Source organism: Scomber scombrus, chromosome 9 (genome assembly GCF_963691925.1).
Source record: "Scomber scombrus chromosome 9, fScoSco1.1, whole genome shotgun sequence".
In the NCBI taxonomy this organism is placed as follows: Eukaryota; Metazoa; Chordata; class Actinopteri; order Scombriformes; family Scombridae; genus Scomber; species Scomber scombrus.
In genome coordinates this window covers 18,907,754-18,930,343 of record NC_084978.1, presented here as the reverse complement: position 1 = coordinate 18,930,343, position 22,590 = coordinate 18,907,754, and the positions used below count along the sequence as shown (strand labels likewise).

Genomic DNA, 22,590 nt, shown 5'->3' with positions numbered 1-22,590 from the left:
AATAAAAGCAGCAGATGGTGCTTGCTAAACACATGGATTAAGACAGCTCCCTCACACAGGGGCTGCCCACCCTGCACTTTTCTTGGCTTGCTACATGCTGGAGAAAAATGCAAATTATACAAGAAACTCAATTTGAGGTTATTGGAAACTGTGCAACCTATAGCAGATCTGATATGTTCATATCACTAATCACATCTCTGTTTTTGCATGTGAGACTATACACTGTACTGTTCTTTGGACATTTTGGATTTTATAATTCTGTCTCCTACAGTGAATTATGTTAAATTTTGAGTGTCCGGTCTGATCCTGTTTCTTTTTCCTTAAGATAGAGATAAATCGTTCTGTCTCCAGAGCCAAGGCTATTCTCCCTTCACTCGCTGTCCTTCCTCCTCCTCATCATCATCATCATCCTCTCGCTCTTTCTCTCTCTCGCTCTCTCTCTCTCCCTCTATTGTCCTCCTGGTATGTAGACACAGCATAGCCTTGCCTGTATGGAAGCCACGGAAGGCCGTCTTGCAGTCTTGAACATGTGGTCTCAGTGGATTCAACAAAGCACTACACTCTCTGACTCCAGCCAAGGCCTCCCACAGCCAAGGATGACACACAATGCTGCTCATGGAGTAGTGTGTGTGTGTGTATGTGTGCGTGCGTGTGGGTGTGTGTGTGTGTGTGCGAGTGCGTGTGTGCGCGTGTGTGTGTGCGAGTGCGTGCGTGTGCGTGCGTGCGTGTGACCGTACACACTCTGTGTGTACAAACATTTCCAATTGGGCTATAAATCACTGCTGCATTTATTCGGAGGTGTTGGGTGGTGAGTTGATTCAACACGTGGAAGGGACAGTTGGAGCTCCAGTGTTTTGACACATACAGTTACAGCAAGTGTTGAGTGGAGGGAAAAGAACAAGATGCAAAAAGAAGATAGGGAAGATGAGGGTAGAGAGAGAGAGATCTGCCACCTTGTCTCCCAATCAGCAAGGGGCATCCCGCTTTCCCACTCCCTCTTATGCAACGTTTCCAAGGCAACGGGCTCATGGGTAAAACAACGACCGCATGGCTAATATTGGCTTCTGAGTCGCTAGCAGAATGAATCTGGAAGTCTGAATATGATCCCATATCTGCCCACATTCCTGTGAGTGACAGAATACTGTACCCACACAGAAAGAGAAACAGGAGGTGGGTGGAGGGGGAGGGGAGGGGGAGATCGACACTAATATAGAGAAAGACAAGACACCATGGGAGGAAAATTTAAAGACTTTTGCAGCACATACTTTGGTGCTGTTTCATAGCTCGTCTCACGCACACACACACACTGAACATCTCTGGTCCTTGTTAGTGGTGGAAGCTGGATTTAAGGCGGTGTACTTCACAACATCCCTTGGCTCTTCCTAGTTATAGCTGCCTTTAACGAGCCTGATGTCATAACCACACCGTCTGCTTTTAAAGACAGGTCCAGATATTTTTACCTTCTGCTTATGTAATGTTGAGACAAAACACAGAAAAACAGTATTGTGTTCTCACTTTAAAGTATGCGCCTTTGCAAAAATTGCAGTGCCTTGAAAACTAAGAACGAGACAATGCAGGGACATTGCATAACACAGGGCCACAGCTGTATGTTAAGTGGAGGGACTAAGGTAAAGATAACTCAAAGTGACAGAGTGGCAAAAGAGGAGTTACTACAACAAACGTTGAAAGGTGTTTGACCAGGTGGCGAACTCTATTCTACTTACTCTAACTCTTTCATCACACCTCTGTCCTTTCTTACACGTGCTACAACACTGTTTTTCTCTCGCAGCTGTTTTGGAGCAAGTTTTTCCGAGAAAATTGTGGAAGAATAAGGTGCAAGAGAGATTGAGGGAGGTGGCGAGGGAGGTGAGAGGTAGAGCTGAGGGGTGTGATGGATGAGAGAGAGAGATGAGAAGAGACCAGAAGGACCTTGGGTGTTGTGAGTTCCGCTTCAAGCTTCTGCAGTGATGGAGAATATCACTCACTTGTAGAACATCCGTGTGTCTGTGTGACTGCGGGCGAAGCGTCAGTGTGCGCTGCTGCCTTTCTTACAGCAATACCTTACATTAGCCTCTGAAACCAAACCGTTATCACTCTCACTCTGGGATTGTTCATTACAATGTTCTCTTTTTCTTTTCCCCAGAAAAGATTGTTCTCAGTCCCAAACCTCCTCCACCCACACTTCTTACCTGCATGCACACACACAAAACACACAACCTCTCATCCCACCTCCACCTTTTCCTTCACTACCCACCCTTTCTAAATCCTCATTTACATTTCCACACTCTGGTTTCTATATCCCTACAGTATATAAACTGCAACCCACCTCTACCATCACCCTCTCCTACATGCACACTATCCTACACACACCATCCTCTTTCTCCCAGTATTCTTATTCAGGTGGGGTATAGAGCACGGCCTTATTAGGAGACAAAGGTTCTTTGTCTTTCAACCTTTGCAAAATGTCAAGAATGTCTGGTTGCCCACTGAATACGAGTTACGGGGAGGAAAGGGGGGCGTCGAGAGAGTAAGGGGAGACTACAAACCACAACAAGAGAGAGAGGGGATATGATGATAATTCGGGTCAAGCCACATCTTACTAGTGAGCAGTGGTCTTTGGTTTAAGGTGACTGTTTGGCAGTCAGGCGTGGCTCTACTGTATCATGACTGGCCCGACCTTATGGCGGCTACTCTGACCAGCCTCAAGGTAGGCATGTATGACAGTGTGTGTGTGTGTGTGTGTGTGTGTATGCAAGCATCTGCATTTGGATCAATTTGCGTGTTACAGTACGTTTCACCGGCCACATATTTACAACACTAAGCCTCATGAATAGGGATTTATGTAGCAAAGCAGATTCAGTAAATGCAGTATTTACATAGTAATTACAATATAATGAATTATTCAGTATTATACTGTAAATACACACTCACACGCGGACATAGCAACATTAACACACAACCACATGGTTCAAATACAGGGTTGGTTGGTGATACCAGCTGTTATAGTGCCTGTAAACTTTTAAAACATACTAATGGAAACAAAATGAAACGGTCATAGTCAAGTAGATATAGACAATATTTTGACTGATTGGCCATTAATAGAGTCCCAAAACCTATCATATATTCTTGCACAAAAGAGTTATGTCTCTAAAGCTGGTGTTAAACCAGGTTAAGGCTGCTAAATTACTCCAGATCTAATGTTAGCTGCTCTATGTTGTATTCATTTGTCTTGGGATTTGGCCTAAGTTACCTACACTACCAGTCAAAAGTTTGGAAACACTTTCTCATTCAATTTAATGGGAATGTGTGTCCAAACTTTTGACTGAGACTGTATGTCTAGATAAATCACTTAAATTCAAGGTGGCATTCACGGCATTGGAAGAAAAAAAACAATCCAGGCTTTAGAAATTGCTCTATTTGTTGTAAGGTTGTGGAAGATATTAGACATTCTGCTTGTGTGTTTCAGTTATTACAGTAAAAGGTATACTTTTTTAGCCCAAACAGAACCAAGTTGTTTATAATGAAACAGTAATGTATCGTATTAATAACATGACAGTTGCTTAAGATTTGAGGGCTACTACCTACAAACACAGTCTGATCAAAATCTTCCATGTAAAGGCAAATTTCTTGGGTAATTTTCCTAAAGTAGCGCTTGTTTTGAGTCGCAGCAGGCAGGAGGGGAGATGGTGAGATCAAGGCTCCACAGGCACGTGAACTAATTTACTTACAGACACGTCTTAATCACATAGCTCAGGGCATGGACATTTTGTCTCTTTGGTGACAGCTTTATGAGTTGTCAAGGTGATGAGTGGCTTGGACAGAAGACTGCTTACGTGGTTGCTAGCATCTGGGCAGGTAGCAACATGCCTCGCTGTCTAACACAATGTCCCCGTACTGAATGCTCATTATTTTTAAGCTGCCAGATGACAGCTGTGAAGGCTAAAGAGTGCGGTACACATAGTGAACTATGCTTCCCATAATCATACTGCTGTTAATTATTTAGGATGGCAATCAGCAATCTAATTTTACATGGACAGCTCCCAAAAGACCATAATAATTATTCATACATCAAGCACTGAACTTTGCCCATTTATTAATAACCGCTTTAGGTTAGGGCTGTTTATTTTTAACAGTGATTCTATGATGCTGATGAGACGTTTTGAGTGGTGGAGCCTTAGTGGCGACTTCTACATCCTAAGATCCATAATATTTAGGCTGATGTGTTATATCTACCTATCTGTGCTCCCTGAAGTTGAGTAGAGGACCGTTTTTTAATATTGCATGAAGCAGCCTTTATAATCATCCGGCTAGAGGGCCACCTATCCTCACCGCAGCTTGGTGTGTCTGTGTGGATTTCTGGTGGTTCAGGAGACAAGGCAACCTTTAGCTCTCCCCTCTTACATAACTGTCTGTCTGTCAGGAACACACGAGGCTGTTGGCTGCTGGGGAGGTGCTGTGGTACACACCGATTCCCCCTGTGTCCTGCTGTGCAACGGTTTCATTAACCTAGCTGTGCCATTCCTTCATAAACTCTATAATGTACGCAGAGATACACATTCATAATGCAAAGCCACCACATGAAATAAGCTCTACTGAGGTTTGAAACTGACAAAATTCACTCTCATGATTGCAAATGTTGTCACAAATGAGCCCAAATGGAGTGGTGATATTTCGCATAAGGAGCTGAGTGAGTGTTTCTTGTCACATCAATAATTACAGCAAGGAAGAAAAGCCCATGTAAACATTGAAAACACATCTCAAAACACAGTAATCTAATCATTGCCACCCACAGAGGCAATATTGTTTGCAAAGATCAATCATGTCCCCAAACTCTCTTCGCTCTGTGGTCAGCTCTAAGGAGCTTGATGTAAACTGGGGAGTCTTAGTGTCCAATAAGACACCAAAGCCAGGCTGATATAGGGCTTACTACAGGTCTCATCCAGTCTGAAACTGACCTGTCTGCCTGCCTGCCTGTCCATATCAGTGTCTGTCTATATCAGCCTCAGAAAGCCAGACATTTATTAAGGTCTCTTATGAAATCAAAAAATTGGAAAACATCTCCAGCCATGACAGGGCAGTGAAGATAAACACATAACAGCACCGGTATGCAGACAACAGGACATGTAGACAAGACATATTCTTCATCAGCATCTCTTGTTAACGTCTTATCAAGCCCCACTGCCTGTGTGTATACTTTAAGAAAACTTGTTCAGCTATAGATCAATCTTACTGGGAAACGGTGTGTGCATCAAGAGGGAGATAAAGAGACAGAGGCTGACAGTGAGGTGCAAGGTCCGGCTCCCAGAGTACCCATAAATCTCAGCAGAGACAGCCTGCCACTGACTTGAAGGGTTTGTGGCCCGCTTGCCACCTCTCTCCCCAAGGCTGCAGCGGTTCTCTCCTTCTTCCACCTTATTGTCTCCTCTACAAAATCAATCTTGTCTCCTAAATATGAGGTTTATACACAGTTAATTTCCATTAGCAAATATATATGTTTAGGAAATGTAATATGAGGAAACCTATTTGTATCTGCAAAATGTTCATTGTCGTCATACCTTTTCTGCCTACATCGGCTCATGGCAACATGATTAACAGTTTTATGGTTAGCAACTCAAACACCCGAGTGATTTCTCTAACAATACACATATTGTGTGAAGAAAAAAAAAAAAAAAAGCTTGTTTCTGCTCAAAATCAGGTGTCCACATCTGCTAAGATCTAAAAGGTTAATTCAGCAGAATCCCCTGGCCCCTCCCTAACCGTGACATACTGTGAGGCAAGACTCTGATTTGTTTGTTAACCCCCCACCCTCCCAACTATGATAGCACTTGTCACACCAACTAGACCGTAAATAACAAAACTGACTGGCTGATTGTATCCCCAGTTGTGTCTCTCATATATTTAGATTTATTCCTCTTCTGTGGCAGTCAACACGATACATGACCCACCAATAACTGTGCAATATTCAGAATCAAAGAAGGTTTTTAGGGTATAACGTTAATTGAACTAAACAGCAGGATTATGACTATGTGTTGACACTTTCTAAAGAAAGATGTACCAGAAGAGGTCTCTTAAAAGCAGCGCTAGCCGAGCTACAACACAGATAACCACACAGCGACTCTGTCACTGGCACATAAATGTACTTCTAGTGACTTTCAAAGCTCCGCGGGACTCCCTGTCTTTCCAGCAGAGACACAGAGAGCCTGACAATAGCTTTTTGTGACTGGTCAGCTCTGACTAGCAGCGGCAGCTAGACAGAATCCTCACAACCCATTGCATCATCACACACTACATACATCCATGTTTGATGTAGTGCAACATGTCCATTATTCCTTTTACCGAGCGGTTCTGAAACAGCATGTATTAATAAGTTATGTAAAAAGCATTATGAAATCAACAAATATTAAGTCTTGTCTCTGTTCCTCCTTTCTCCTCCTCTTCCTGCTCCTGTCCTTATTTCTCCTTCCTTCACCCACATTACCAGGCAATGTCATGCCCTGTCCTGGCTGTGAAGTACTCAGAGAGCAGCCAACGCAGCCACTTGAGACACCCACCTCCATAGTTATTATGACAGGCCAGCCAGCCAAACATCTGTCAAGCTGAGCACTGTAGGGATGGAGGGAGTGAAAGAGAGGGGGGGCAGAGGGAGTGAAAGATAAAAGTGAAGAAGGAGAAGCAACACAAAAAAGGCAATGGATTAAGAAAGAGGAGAGATAATACTGGTTGAATTGGGAATTTGGTTATAATCATCCTCTGACAAAGTGTGAAAGTTTTACTGTACACATTATTGGCTTGTAAGTTGTTTATTATTATTCATTTTATCATTAAGTCAGTTTTTACAATGGCACGTATAATTGGTCGAGTAAAAATTGACATGAGTCTGCATCATTCATTGTTGTTTTTATTGATCAAATATGCACTCTAGTTGTCCTGTAAATGTTTAACTGCTTTGATGAATCACTCCAGAATACATTTGATTTTAGACACACTAATAGTTAGCACCATGGCTATGTCTTCTTGTGTCAAAAAAGCAAAAGGTAAAATCATTTTTACAAGTCTAATTTACATGCAATATACCTAGATGGCATCTTTATCTTATTAATCAACACCACTTAGCTGCAACCTGTTTGGTAAAAGTTTTCTGAAGTAGGCAACAAGCATCAAAACACACTATAAACTCACTATAGACAGGACTCTTTTCTTGCAAACATATATTTTGCTGTTGGCAAAGCGCAAATAGCAGTATATTGGTGGTGATGCTTCAAATGGCCAACCTGCAGTGAAACTTAAGTGTCTAATGCATTTTGCCCTTTACAGTAAGGATGTCATAGCTTTTACCTGGAAAAAGACACTTTGGGCTGTGTCAGCTTTTTTTTAACTTAACTTGCCTGTCGATAAGTTGTGCTCTTGAGTCCTTTTCCTGTTTTACTGAACCTCTACAAAGGCTTCACTTGTTAATTGTGTGCTGTTAACACCTGGATGACAAGACAACCACAGGTGGACCAGTAAATACTTGCCCCGCAGGCAAAGCAGGTGGAAACAGCCAGAGTGAATTAACACAACAGGTCACTGTTGGTGTGAACAGCCTACATAAAGACAAATGACCAAACAGGTCACAGGTGTCTCAGTTCATAGACCAGCTGACCTCCATGCACTTCCCCTTGCTTCCCATCAGTCTTTACATTCCTCTGCTCCCCTGCTTCCTTCATTTCCTCCTTTCTTCATTAAATGCATATTTGAAAGTGCTTTAGAAAGGGTAGATATGGATTAAGAGTGGGCGAGAGAAAGGGAAAGTCTATCTAAAGGTGTGAGACAATATGTATGCAAATGTTCTCTCCAAGCAGCTCACAAGCAGAGCAGAGCCAAAGCCTGCCTGCCTGCCTGCCATAGGGTGGCAGGATGAGGATTTATCATCCAATATCACCTCATCATAAATGATAATGATAAACACATAAGCTAGGCTGTAACATAGTTATTCACCATCTCTGACCCAGCTACCAAAACAGAGTAGTAAATCAACAGAGATTACATTGTGATGTTGTAAACAATCCAGGTGTGGAGTGGTTGAATACACTGAAGCTTTGGACACAGGCAGATGAATAAAAATAAAAGTGTTTTGGCATTTAAAAACTGGCATGCTCCTACACCAAGAAATATTACTGCCTAGTCGGCCCACAGACGCACAGACGGAGTTCTTTTCAATTGCATAGTGCTCGAGCCAGACGGGGGAGAATTAATAAGGCACTACAGTGTATCGGTGTTACTAAATTGGCAGTGTTTCATAACAAAGTCTTTCAGAGCAGTTATCAATTAGAAACAATTAAAAAAGCCATTCATCATTCTTACAAAGCCGACTCCGTACGGGGAGCAGCGCTTACAGAGGAGCTGATAAAATGTAATCAAAACCAGAATCAGTTAGCACTCTTTAACAGAGGCTAATCTTGACAGAGCTGAGGTATGTGTATGTAAAGATCACACCTGCAACTAGCTTCACCGGTCAGAACATTGTGCACGTCTATCAAACAAACACATGGCCACTGAAGCAGGATCTGTGCAGAAAATGCGACAACAAGGGAGAAAAATAGGATTAGAACAGATTTAAAGTCAAGCTGTGAAGAAACTTAAAACATGCTTGAGACTTCACACAAACAAGTCCATCCTTAGGGCCTTGGCAGTCGTGGGTACGGCATGTGTCTCCTTCAGTACGAAGCCATGTGCCCGTCTATCTGTGTGCATTCTGTTGATTGACATACAGTTTCCTGCACCGCTACTTTCCTGGAAACCCCTAGTCAAGGCTTCTCATATTAAAATCCAGATTATCATTGCTTTGTTGGTAACCAAGCATGATACGATCTTAATGCAAAGATGCACTGGGGGAAAGCATGCTGGACACAGTGTATCTCTGCACATCCAACTTCCCCAGCTTTCAGTCCCCCAGAGGCGACCCTGAAGGCACAGGGTGAGGCTACACCACCCCCACCACCTCCCAGGCATATGGCTAATCAATGCAGCCTCTTCCGTGCAAAAGTAACTCTATACTCGAGGAGGGAGGATAGGGGAGCTACCAGCGTAGCCTCCCCTGTCTCTCTATCCTAATGAAGCTCCCAGGTAATCAAATCACTGTACACACAGGCAGATGGCCAATAAGGGACCAGTCACCAGGGCTCTTCAATGGTATCATGTCAAAGTTTTTAAAACTTACCAATGAGTCGTTTCTTCTCTTTCTGCAACTATTTAGCGATAACCAAATATGACTGAACATGTGTCCTTTACAGCACTGGACTCCATTTTGAAGTTTGCCACAGAGACAGTAGAAGAAACTGCATGCCTTCATTATAACATATTGACTTGAGCTAAATATGGCTGAAGATGCATTTTTGTTTGCTGGAATAGAGTTGCAAAATGGAAGGAGATATTTCAGGCATCCAGGTTTTTTCCAGGAGTAAACATCTTGTTCATTCTCTGCATAGATCAGTGGTTCTAAGATATTCTAATTTGTCAAACACAGGTGTAACAAATACAATCTGTAACGGTAGCACAGCATTGCAATAACTGCAGGAACAGATCCATCATAGATGTTATTAGTTCCACCTGCGATTTGGATGAGAAAACGCCTGCTGTGAAAAAGGTCTATGAATTTGATTTATTTAGGAACGATAAAGAAACTCTGAAGTGCTCTGTTGCTAGTAATGCGATCACAATTCGGTTACAGCTCATATGTGCTGTAAAAATCTGTTGGGCAGTGTCCATGATATTGAGCTTGATGTACAGTCTATTAAATAAACACTTTACCACTCCCTTTGCACCAGTCAGTGTAACTTCAAAAGAGCTGGAAGAGCTGCAAAGAATCACATCACTCCCTAAAGTTTTATAACAATGAAAATGATGGACTGACAAATATCCTGCTGTGTGTGGGATAAAAGATTGAAAGTGATTCTGACTGAATAATTTGTATGGATAAGCTTTGAAAATAAATGACACATTATTTTCTTATAAACTATTATCTGCTTTATTTTTGGATAAAACATCCCATTCATACTAGTTATTCCCTAACAATATTCACTGTTAAGTAATTAGCTTTCAATCAATGTTAATGTTGAGCCAATCAAAAAAAAACAGAAGACAAAAAAACATACAACAAACAACCCTGGCCTTTCCACAGGACAACTGTTGGTAGCTATACAGACAACCGGCTCAGAGGTGTGAAATAGGCTGCTGTATGTCCTCCAGCTAGATTTAATAAAGAGAGGATATTATAAAGGAATATTTTCCCTGCTCTCCCTATCTAGGAGCTGGCAGTAAGACCTGTCTCATTCTCCTCGCTCTGCAGAGCAAGTAATACCCACTGATCCCAGACACAGGAAGAGGCTGTGGGGATGAGAGAGAGGAAGAGAGACAGAAGAGCATGAGCTAATGTCATTATTTACAGTTTTTATACTAAGTCTTTCCTTCAACCATTCACACCCTAACCCCTTAAACCCCATCATGCTGGTTTGTGGGTATGAGAAAAAGTGTGTACAGTATGTGTGTGTGCGCTGTCACCAGAGCATGCCCAGTGTGGAGGACTAGACACAGACCAAAGAGTCACAATCCCCAACAGTGTTCATTTAGAGGGGTTCACACTGGCAGCATGGACACACACTCAAACACACACGCACACAGGAAGCTCCCAGGCCCATCCTGTTCAGTGTGATGTAATGAGATATTTGCCCATTCTTTCCCGTTCCAGCCTCTACATCCTCCACAGAACAGAAACAACTGATGGAGGAGAGGAGAGAAGAGGGGGGTGGGTGGGAAACTTAAAGACCAGAAAAAAGCAAAAAGCAGTATCCTCTGTTTTTATCTTCCTCCTCCTCTCTGTTTAAGGGAGTAATATGTCTCCATCTCTGTCTATCCTATTGTAATGGAGTAGGTCTCACTACGCTGCTTGAGGAAATTGCCTTATAGTCCCTCTGCCCCTCTTCTATATGTGGACACACACACAAACAGACCACACACACACACACACACACACACACACACACACACACACACACACACACACACACACACACACACACACACACACACACACATGCAGACACACACACACACACACACACACATGCAGACACACACACACACACACACACACACACACACACACACACACACACACACGCACACACGCATGGCAATGGCCCCAGTGACACTGCTTAAATATTAATGACCTGATTCTCTCTCATTAATAATAGCTGCAGCACTGATTACTCTGTGAATACCAGTGTGTGTGTGTGTGTGTGTGTGTGTGTGTGTGTGTGTGTGTGTGTGTGTGTGTGTTTATGTGAGTGTGTGCATGTTACACATATGGAAGAGTGCCTACTCACAATGTGTGAGCCAAGTATTTGTTCTGCCTGTCACTGGCATATTATTCTGTGAATCTCTCCAAAAGGATTACTGAAATTGCATTACAGAGGTAAATTAAATATTATTGAATTATATAACAGTAGGAATGTTAAAGGTTAATATGTGGTGATGAATCCATTTTCAGTCTGTGTCAGCGTGTGTTTTATGTGTGTGAGAGAGAAAAGAGGAGGGGATAGAGGGCGTATGGATAATATAATAACATGAACAGACACACACAAACACACATGAAAAATAATTAAACATGGATAAGCAATGCACACACAATGCACACACGCACGCACACGCGCGCACACACACGTATACGCACACACACACACACACACACACACACACACACACACACACACACACACACACACACACACACACACACACACACACACACACACACACACACACACAGATGCATAGACTTACAAATATACAGAAACACCAACACAGACGGGCACTCGCTCAGTTAAGCCATGCATGAGGCGTGTGAGATACAGCTGGCTTAAGCTAGCTTAATGCTAGACACAAAACGCACGCACGCACACACGCACACACACACAGACACACCACCAGTATGCACTGGGTTGTAATGGAGAACTTTGCGTCCCCCTGCTAAGAATAGCAATAGCTAGCCAGGAAAGAGGAGAGAAAGGGAGGTTGCGGGTAGAAAGAGGAGTGTGATATGATGAGCTGTGTGTCCTTTAGTAATGATGAGTCAGCAAATTACAGGAGCACACATGGCCAATGGAAAGAAATCCAAAATAAGGTGTTCACCAATTGAAAAAGTTTACTGGCACTGAGTTAAAACTGTTACAATGTTTTTTGCAATTATTGGCTTATGAAATATTTGCTTCCAAAAAGCATTCAGAAAATCAATATTCAAAAAACACTGATACCGAAAGAGGAATATATTTGTATTCTTATACTTATATGCTGTTCTTGATGTATTCCTTGCAGTGTTTGTATGAGTTCATAAGTGCTTTGTGTTTTTATGTATGTGCCCCGCAGTGTGCTGCACTTACGTGGCCACAAAAATTCCAATTTCCCTGATGAATTAGATTGAACTGCATTGAGACAGGAAGAGAGAGGGAGTGAAAGAAAGAACTAGAGAGAAAGAAAAGGTAATCTGTGTTGCTTTTGTCACGCAGTTACCTGATAAAGTGAACACCCTGCTTACAGACAGAAAAGAAGCAGTGTCCAACAATTTATTATCACCTACACACAGGCAGAGCTCTCTATGCAATACATGCAACACACCCTTCATCATATAAAGTCTTCCAAGCAGAATACAATGTTTGTCATCACCTTTTAAAATAACTGATATTCATTTTTTGACTGTGTGCGGGAAACGGGATGTGAACAAGGTTCTATAACAATGTCACACTACTTCTATCTTTGTTCCTGAGGTTATTTTAGGCATTTGAATTAACGGCTGCTGCTGCTTTCGTCCATCTTTTGACTCCATCCCGCTGCTCTGCTACCACCTGATTGACACCCTTCTCACCACCTGGTCATCTTCCACCCCACAAGTCAGACTTCAGTTCCTACTGAGTCCCCAAACCTGCCGCCCACTAGTCTATCTGGCCACGGCTGTCGTTACCTGCATTGTCTGGCTGCGGCTGATGGAAATCATCTTATTAGCGCTGTGCTAATGTCTGCTCTGGATTCCTGAGACACTTCGACTGCCCCTATTTTAATTGACTGAGTCTATTAATATTTCATTCGTTTAAATACAGCACATCACCTTTCCCTTCACTGACTCTGACCCCATGGCTGGCTGCTCGGTATGTCAGACTGAGAATATAGATGGGGTGGAAATTATTTTTACTGTGAATCACCACATTGTTGCTGTAGGTTTTGCTTGTTTTATGTGTTTCAGTGGGCGGTTAAGGTATGTTTTGTCTGTTTGAAGGAACAAAATTTATTATGGAATTTTGGCCCAGTCGTAGAGGTATATTTAAACAGCTTTGGAGTGCTGAATGTCAATGTAAAGGAATAAACTAATAACTATGCAAATATAAAAAGATACTTGACAGTAATTTTATGTATGTTTTTTTATTTAATTTTGATATGTATGTTCTCTAATCTTTTCTGGCCCTTAACCCAGTTTTTAGGTCACTCAATTCTCATGACCCCAGCAATTAATAAAAAATGTTGTCATGATGTCATGTGAATTTGACTATGCATGCTTTTATTGTAAAATTAAATATATAAATGCACTGAGGGGTTCCTAATGGACTGTGTAAAAACTATTTGTGAAAAAAAGGCTATGCTTAACAACTACAATTATTTTAAATTAGCCTAAGAAATAAATAGCACATATTACAAATTTCCCACAACACAGTTTGTATGCCGAGTGACCACATAAGGGTTGCACCTCCCAAGGATGGTATTTTAAAAGAGAAAAAGGGAGTTGTATAAGAGCAGTGGAGACAATTCAGATGTCCAATGTGAGGCACAAACTTGGACAGAATGGGAACAATCAAACTTAGATGTGGATACATTTGGATACACCAAACTAAAAAGTAAGATGGATTCACTTTGCACAAGCTGTAAAAAAGCAGGTACACACACACACACACACACACACACACACACACACACACACACACACACACACACACACACACACACACACACACACACACACACACACACACACACACATACACACACACACACACACACACACACACACACACACGGAAGCCCTTGGGCTACCTCCAGGACAGAACGGGTGATGGAGGAAGGCTAAGGGAAAGGCGAGGAGAGGAATAAGTGGGGGAGGGTGATGTAAAAGTAGAGACAAGGAGAGGAACTGTATAGTAGACTGTGGACTGTGTTTGGTTGGTGGTATTGTGCGTGAGAGGTGACTATCTTGTATTTGCTTATATACCAGCAATGACAGTCTCTTCTCTATCATGTAACAGCCCACTTCTGAACAATTTCAACGTGTCTTCCTTCAGTCTTGTGCAGTGGTCATATATGTCAAATACCTGATGGGCACTTTTTAATTTTTATTTTGTGGCTTTTAGTGAAAGAGGCATTTTCTTCTTCTCAGGAGGTTGAGTATTTATTTTGTTATTTTAAATGAGCTGCATTGTGTTGTTACTTGTCAGATGGCTGCTGTCATGGCATGCATGGTTTAAGCAAAAACAGAGAGAAACCAGCTGCAATACCTTAGCTTTTATAAAGACTCAGTGGGGATGTCTACTAAGCAATGTTTTATTTCACACATTATAAAAGCTACACAGATACCTGTTCCATAGGTTAGCACAACACTATACCCCACGTGCTGTATACATCTGCAGCATTCTTATCTTGCTGGGAGCTTTGTTGCTTGCAAAACTAAAATGTGCTTTGCACCGTATAAGGTATACACACCTACAGCTTGAGTGTGATTTCCTACACCTGGCAGTTTGACACAGACACACAGGACCAAGAACAGATGTTATGAGTTTCAACACTTAAGGGAGCACAAAGTAATTAAAACTGTTTGAAAAAGTAAAGTTATCAATCTGAAAATACTGTCTTTCAGTTTCTTATTTTTGAAACGTTTAGCACATTATTTGAAGTCTCTAAGTCTTTGTCTTTGGACGACAGCGTGATGATACTCAAGCCTGACATCATGCAAGGCTTTATTTGGCAGCCTTAAAGGTGAAAATTGGTGCTAGGAGGAATGTACGCACAGGTAGGAGTTTAATGTGACAGGTACAGCAGCTAATAAATGTGTGTATTTGCATTTGTGTGTATGTGAGTCATGGCTGCTCCTCCGGCCTTTAACACCCAGTCATCTGTCATCCATCAGCTCAGGTCTGCACTGCTGCTGTCTCAATCGCCTGACATAGTATTGCACACATACAACACTCACTTTTTCTGTCTCTCTTTCTCTAACACACCCCCCCCCCCCCACCCCCCCACACACACACACAGTATTTTGACAATGTGCCACCATCACCGAGTTTGAGTGGCACAGAAACACACACATTGTGTCCCCACAGTGTTCCCTGATTAACGAGATGGTTTGTTCTCTTCCTCAGGCCTGGACCAATCAGGTGTAAGGACACAAATCTCTCCCCGCTGGTGATGCTGAAGGCCACCGGCCACTATTTATTGGCAATCTCAGCCCTAACTACCCAGACAGAGACAGCAACACGCTTGCCACAGGCAGACACCACCACCGTGTCTGCCTCCGTGTGTGTTTTTCATGTGCTCCGAGTGAATTTTGCTGCGGCAAATGAATACGTCTACTAGTATCATGAAATAACAGTTTGAAAAATACACAATATACACATACACATATAAAATATACACAAATACACATGAAAATATACTGAGGGATCTCCTCATTTTTAGATTGTGTGGGTGTGTCAGTAGAGGCATTAAAGCCGCAAACCCGTCGGTGCTGTGATTAAAGTAGATTAGAACTTCTTGACTACAAAAATAATGTCTTCTTATATCTCAACAGAATAATTTCTTCTTTTTTACCTCTTTGCGCTTAATTAGCAGGATTTAGCAAGCTTGGTGCTGCAGCAGCTCAACTAAACATTAGTAATTGCCGTATTTATCTGCTTTCAGACTAAAAATAACCCACACAGAGAGGTTGTGACAGCGTGGCAGCAGTATTCATGTTTTGTTCGTGGAAATTTGAAAACAGCTCCTCATGGCAGATTTTTTTTTCTTTCTGAAAGGTCTCAATGACAGCTTTGTTGGTGAAACATTTAACAGTGTTCCCTGCAGTTATTTTAAGAAGAATTTAATTGTTTACAGTGTTTCTCTTTTTAATGGCTTTAACATCATTCCAATGGCTAAATTACAGATACTCCTGGCACGATCTTCAGACTCCAAGGTTTGAACTGGAGTGACGAGGAGTTTAACAAGAAAAAAGCGTTCCTTCTTATCCTCCCTTTTTTCTCTTTTACTTCTTCTATCTGTCCTATGCTCAGTCTCTACTCCCTATCCTGTTTCTGTCTTCTATCTTGTTTATCTCACTAATAAAAGAACCCTTTGAAATCTGTGCTGACTTATTACTGGTTCATCTCCAAAGACAACAAACAGCATACTGTATGTAAGACACAGAGACACAAACCTACCTCAAACATCCCAGGTATGCATTTTTATCACGCTTAACATTCTCAAACTAAGTGATGAAATATGACCTACAAGTGGAGTTTTGGGAAAGTCAACATCTACAACACTCTTGTGATATCAATACTGTGCAGGAATTCAAACACGGAGAGACGTACTGTAGTGGGCGGAAATGTGGAAGAAGCCAGAACTGAACTTGGCCTATATTCCTTACTGTATTGTATGTGAGTCACTCTTTGTAAGGGCCTGTATGGTGAGACATGCTGTGATCTCAAACCTGGCTCAAAGTCATTACAGCAGGGAGGCCAGAGGGGATTCAGGGACAGGACAAATGTGGAGTGAGGAAGAAAACTAAGGAGTAACTCAACAGTAAAAATACCCTTTTTGTGTTTTTATACTGTTATTTGATCCTTGTTCCAGTCAGTTGCAACAGTAATTCTTTGCTTTTTTTCCAAATAAAATCGTAAGACACAGAGACACAAACCTACCTCAAACGTCCCAGGTGTGTATTTTTTTTATCATGCTTATGTCTTTACATAATCAAGTAAGGGATTGAGGAATTCCTAAACAATCTTGTACCAACCCCCCTGAATTAGAGGGCAACACATTCATCCCTGAAATATCTCTCATCCACTGACATATTAATACAGTAATCAACTGTCAAAAGTATGGAGAGTACTACAAGACAGACCGAGCGCAACCATTCAGGCAGAGTTTTAGTGTTTGGAGCAAATTCACATCCCTTGCAGCATGTGTGTTTGATAGCATTTTTTTTTTAATTTGTGAAAGAGCTGAAGCGAAAGCTCAAACTATAACGGGGTCTGAAGTTGCTCTGTAAGGACTGAGGAGGGTAGGGAGAGGGAGAAAGAGAGACCAGAAAGGACATAGGGGAAAGGACTGGACGGTTCAATAAAGTGTGGGAGGACAAGAAGCAAAAAGATGAGAAACAGAGGTCAAAAGGAGAAAGCAAAGGGATGAAAAGGAAGGCGAGATAGTGGTATATAGGCAGGGTAAAACACACACACACACACACACATATTTATGATCACAAGCCAGAACACTGGGGTTTGTCAGCTTGACTGGGAATCCTTTCAGAAATCTCTCAGAGTTCTGCGCAACGGTAGGAAGTCAGGGGGGGGGGGTAATATGCCAGGGAAGTGAACTAACTTTTCTCTGCCGTCAGCACATCTGCTGTGGAGGACAATCTATCTCCCTCTCGTCGCTACAGGACTGCACATATGGCAGGAGAGGTAGAGTTAGCACATAAGCTGTTTGGTGACCACACACACATGCATAGAGTGCGGCAGTGAAGACATACCATTGTGCTTGGTAATTGTCTCAGCGTGATTGTGACCACAGCTGCAGAGGACACATTACATAAAAGCAAAGGGCTTTAACAGTCACTTTCAACTGACTGTGAAAGTCCTTTGTCAAAGTTAACCAGTGGCTCAATTATATCTATTACATGCTCCTCAGATGCTGATCATCCCCGAGTGGAACAAACAAAATCCTTCGAAACTGCAGACCCATCCTGTCTGGCTCTGCCAGTCGAGTAAAAATATCACTTAAATCCGACCCAGATCTGATTTATGTAGCTTTTCATATGAGATTATCAGCATTGTTCTCACACTGAAACACTTGCTTTATCAAAATTTGCATTATGAAATATGTTTTGTAATGCAGGGTTTTGCATTCAATCATTTTTAATCTTTTGTGGCTATGTGTTCATCACCCATCCTCTTTGGTCCTCGAGAGCTATGATATACTTTGTTGTCTTTGCATGTGACAATCACCCACTACACACTTCACAAAGCAAATATTTCACTCTACAAATTTGAAATTTAGCTTAATTTTCTTGACAGAGCTATCAAATGAAACTGTATAAATACAATCATAAATGCATAAAGTGAACACAGCCGTTTTGAGTTGTATTTTCACTGTACTTGACTTAAATCAAAGCTGACAGTGATATAATAATTGAGTGTGCTTTTCTATAATTAATAATATGGATTGTAATTATAAACACTGTGCTCGTTGAATCTGAATTAACGCTTCTATTAAATCACTATTAATCTTAGTTCATGAGGCTTCCCCTGCTTGGCATTTTAACCACTTGACAGTGACTACCTTATGTTGCTGCAGCCAGGATACTGGGTGTGAACAGAGCCTGTGAGACGAGGAAAAGACAATTAAAATGCATTATTAGATAATTATAGCTTTGAAAAATTAGGGCTAATAACGGTAATATAAGCAAGCCTACAGTTTTTCTCCTACCACTACAGTGTTACCATAATTGCTGCACATAAGTGTGCACAATTAAAGGTCAGGGATCAACAGTTTATGGACAACCACAACATGACCCATCTGGATTTGACAGTCACTCTGGTTCACTGGGTGCAGTAAACAGAACGACAAATGTGTATTTTCAGCTCCCGCTAAGCTCTAAGCGGGCCTTGTTTTCTCCTCCCTCTCTGTCCTCTCATCTCTGCAGCCATTCTCCACTTTTATTTGAGCTAAATCTGAACGCATCAGACTAATGCTACAAGACATTTCAGCCAGCACAGTGGGAGCACAGAACAGAAAACATAGGAAGATGGAGATGATTGGAATTTCTATATTCCTCCCACCCTCCCTCTCACCCTCTCTCTCTTTTTCTCTCTCTCTCTTGTATGGAGTCATCAGTTCTATAATCTGTCCCGCCAATCTGAACCTACTCACTGTCTGAGCCATAAATGAGTGTCTGATCTCAATGCTTGTGGCTAGTATTATAGCCATCTTTGAATGAAGAAGCACAGAGCTTTGCCTTATTCAATTAAACTTCCCTAGGGGGTGCAGCAGCAAATGAACTGCAGCCTAACAAACTCCCACCATCACACATCACTCTGCTAATCAGACAGCAGCCATGAGGCGCACACTACACTTTGACAATTTCATTCTTAACACATTGATGTCTGTGCATTATTGCTAGTGTGAACACAAATAATGAATATATTGTCTTCCTTTGTTTATTTATTTATTTTTTGAGCTAGAGAGGTCAACAAAAAATATTTGATGCCGTTTGTTTGACGCTGCAGAACATGATCAAAGATTGGTGTTTAGAGATGCCAGTTTCAGAGCTTTGAAACTTTGAAACACGCAGTCTTCATCAGTGGATGAAGTTTGCGCAGTTGTCATGGAGATGGATCTGGTGACATGTGAGCTCAGTAGCTTTTAAGATTTAATCTGTACCACTTTTAGGACTTGTCAGTTGCTTGTAAGTTAAACATAAAAGTGTATTGAAAACTCTGGAAAAAACCTAGTAAGTGGACCTTGAGTTGGAACTATATTGTCAAACTTCTAATTTCCAAGGTCAAGAATTTACTTTCAAGCTGAATTTACAGGCCAACCAGTACAAGAGGTCCTAAAGGTGTAGATTATGGGTGAAATTATGACAGCTACTGAGCTTGTATATCAACAGGTCCAATTCAGTAAACCCAGTCTGATGATGAAAACTGTGTAAAACAGTTAAAAGACCCAGAAAATGCTATTAGGTGGGCCTTGAGTAAGGATAGTTTCATCCATTTTTTAAAGCGCACAAGTTTCTAGTTTGGGGAGAATTCTTTAAAAAATTCATAGTCATCATTGGAAAATAACTGTTATCACAGACAGACAGTAGTAAAAGGGCAAAACCACACGCTTCACTGTAACTCTAATGATTTTGCATCTAAGGAACATGTTTACTCCTCACTGAAGTAGATAACTACCACACACACATACAACTACAGACACACACACAGAGAGGAACGAGGAAGCTGCTGTAATCACGGTGAGTGTATTTGGGTCTCCAGAGCAATGAAAGCCTCATTCACATGAGAGGCTCCATTAACCTCTGAATCAGCTGCCATAGTATTACATCCTCTCTAAACACACATTACTACCTACACAGTGTTTTAGTGAGTGCCTGCTCATACTATTATATTGTAATTTAAAGGCCCTGCACGCCCCGTGCAGGTGTTTTCAATTATTCTGGCTGATTACACTTCATTTCAGGTTGATGTTAGGTGGAACCATAAACTCCATGTATTTATCAGAATCATAATGGTTGTCCTGCTCCAAAAGATGCAAACAAAACTAACAAGAGAACACCCACACAGTCCTGAGAGGAGCCGTCATCAGTCCAAAATAACTGCAAACATCTGTGTTTTCACTGTCACTGCGTAAATGCTTTAACATTAGAAAATTATGTCAAATTTTCCTGCTCAAGCGTGCACATCAAGGAAGCTTATTCAGTGATGGCAGAGGCTCCCACTCTTCTCTAAGGAGTGCCAGATTTAACACAGCATGTACTGTATGTGTATGTGTGTGTGTGTGTGTGTGTGTGTGTGTGTGTGTGTGTGTGTGTGTGTGTGTGTGTGTGTGTGTGTGTGTGTAGAGTGTTTGCGGTGCTGTGACAGTAGTGGGAGGAAGGAAGTCACACGCCATCTCATCTTCCATGAGCTTCTGTCCCTTAGGTTGACTCGTTACATAACAGATGCTCACAGAACAGAACACTGGCCACATTTAGGGGGGGGGGTCTGTTGCACGTAATTGTAGCCATACAGTTATACCTGCTGCCGCGTGCGAGACCTGAATGTACACCTGCATACATTAAAATATACTTGTTATGATTTATGTCACACTAAATTATTATTATGCAGCTGCACACGGACATTCCAGCTACATTGTTCATAAAATTTCAAACGAAAAACTTCAAGCCACATTACTTTTATGTCTTTTAGTTACATTTCTGAGGATGTCGTTCACTTTTTTGTGTCCAGCACCACCAACAACACTTTTTCTCTAATATGGAGTTAAAAAAAACGTGACCTGAAACCATAACATTCAATGGTAAATTATCTGAGATTGTGATTTAATTTAAAAAAAGAACATTAAATCTTTGATAATATACAGACTCCAGCTTCCGGATGACTTTCCTGTATTGGCTTTGAAGACTACTTATCACCAGAAGTCTTACAACATATATCCCGACCCCTACATTGAGAAATGTAGAATGCAAAAACAAGGACGCTCATGCACTCAGCTACGTAGCAGGATTTCAACATCAAGAGTCTGGTGCTGAAAATATGAACACCACATCAGAAGCAGCACAGCGACTCAGAAAGGTGCTAATCTTGTCAAAACACTATGATCACCATGATTATAGTGACACACTCTCAATCACTACGGCTTTAATAATACTATTCCCCTTCATCCCTCCAAGGCTTTCCTTCTTTTCCACCTCATCTTCCTCTCACTTACTCTTTCTTTGTCTCGCAGACAGACAGAAACCCACACACACAGACACAGAGACACAAACAGACAGACTGTGTGTGGGTCAGTGCAGCATTGGTGGCTGCAGACTGGAGCAGAGGTCGGCCGCACCCTGCTATTATCCCTTGAGTCCTGCTCTGTTTAAAGGCAGTGCAGTGGCAAACTGAGTGACGGCTCAATGGAAGGCCTGCTGGGAGCTTACTAGCAGGTGAGGAGTCAGACAAGCCAGAGGGAGAACACACACAGAGGGACGTGGGCAAATACACACTGGTAGACACACACAAATGCAGTCAGTCAGTCGTGAGTGAAAACAGGCAAGATATAAAACCTGCAAACGCACAAGGAAGCACACGTACATGGAGGAATGCACGGCTGTGCACACACACAAACACATATGCTGAGCGTGGTAATAAGCCAGCCGTGTTCTCCAGGGACAGAGCCAGTGGCCACAGAGAGGGAGGGAGGAAGCAGCTGGCTGCTGAAATACTTCCCCTCCTAGCACTGTAATTTCCTCCCAGAGGCACACCTGGGCCAGTACTCATTCACACATATATACTGTATCACTGAGTGTGTGTGTGTGTGTGTGTGTGTGTGTGTGTGTGTGTGTGTGTGTGTGTGTGTGTGTGCGCACAGTGAACACATGCGAGTGTGTTTATTCTTTAGTGAGCTCTGCTTGGCTGCATGTGCACACTTGCAGGTATACGCTAATCCACACTGCTGACCCAATGTGTATCCCTACTGCTCAATAAAACACTCGTATTATTACATAGCTTTAAAAATTATTACATAGACAAAACACGTTTCCATACATAATGCAAG

At 41.9% G+C, this 22,590-nt stretch overlaps 1 protein-coding gene across 1 annotated transcript in view; it reads right to left on the bottom strand.

Annotated features, from left to right (window-relative positions):
- Window positions 1-22,590, bottom strand: part of LOC133985609 (A disintegrin and metalloproteinase with thrombospondin motifs 2-like) — a 118,158-nt gene that overhangs the window by 29,492 nt on the left and 66,076 nt on the right. The gene's annotated exons all lie outside the window — the stretch shown is intronic.